This window comes from Arachis ipaensis, chromosome B06, assembly GCF_000816755.2.
Source record: "Arachis ipaensis cultivar K30076 chromosome B06, Araip1.1, whole genome shotgun sequence".
In the NCBI taxonomy this organism is placed as follows: domain Eukaryota; kingdom Viridiplantae; phylum Streptophyta; class Magnoliopsida; order Fabales; family Fabaceae; genus Arachis; species Arachis ipaensis.
This window is the reverse complement of record NC_029790.2, coordinates 66,179,416-66,180,102: the sequence shown is the minus strand read 5'-3', so window position 1 is coordinate 66,180,102 and position 687 is coordinate 66,179,416.

The window sequence follows — 687 nt, the reverse complement described above, 5'->3', positions numbered from 1 at the left end:
TTTTCTTTTTTTTTCTGCATGCTTTGTTCTTTGCTGCTTTTTCTTGCTTCAAGAATCATTTTTATGATTTTTCAGATTATCAAATAACATGTCTCCTTATCTTTTGTTGGATGGGTTTTGGATTTCATGTCGGATCTCCGGATACTCATTTCTCTTGAGCTTGAAAGGGACCTCAGGGATCACCTTCTTCTTGGCCACAACATCATAGAAGTGGTCTTGCTGAGCTTTGGAGATGAATCTTGCCATCTCCCATGACTCGGAGGTGGAAGCTTTTGTCTTCCCTTTCCCTTTTCTAGAGGATTCTCCGGTCTTAGGTGCCATCAATGGTAATGGAAAAACAAAAAGCTTATGCTTTTACCACACCAAACTTAGAATATTGCTCGCCCTCGAGCAAGAGAGAAAAGAATAGATGAAGAAGAAGAAGAAATGGAGGAGAGGGAGAGAGAGATGTGTTTCGGCCAAGAAGGGGAAGAGAGGGTTGTGTTGTGTGAAAATGAGGAAGAATGGAGGGCTATACATAGGGAAGGGAGGGGGGTAAGGTTCGGCCATAAGGGTGGGTTTTGGGTGGAAAATTGATTTTGAATTTTGAAGGTAGGTGGGGTTTATGAGGTAGGTTTATGGGGAAGAGTGGATGGATGTGAGTGGTGAAGAGGTGATGGGGAAGAGAGATTAAGGTGATTGGTGAAG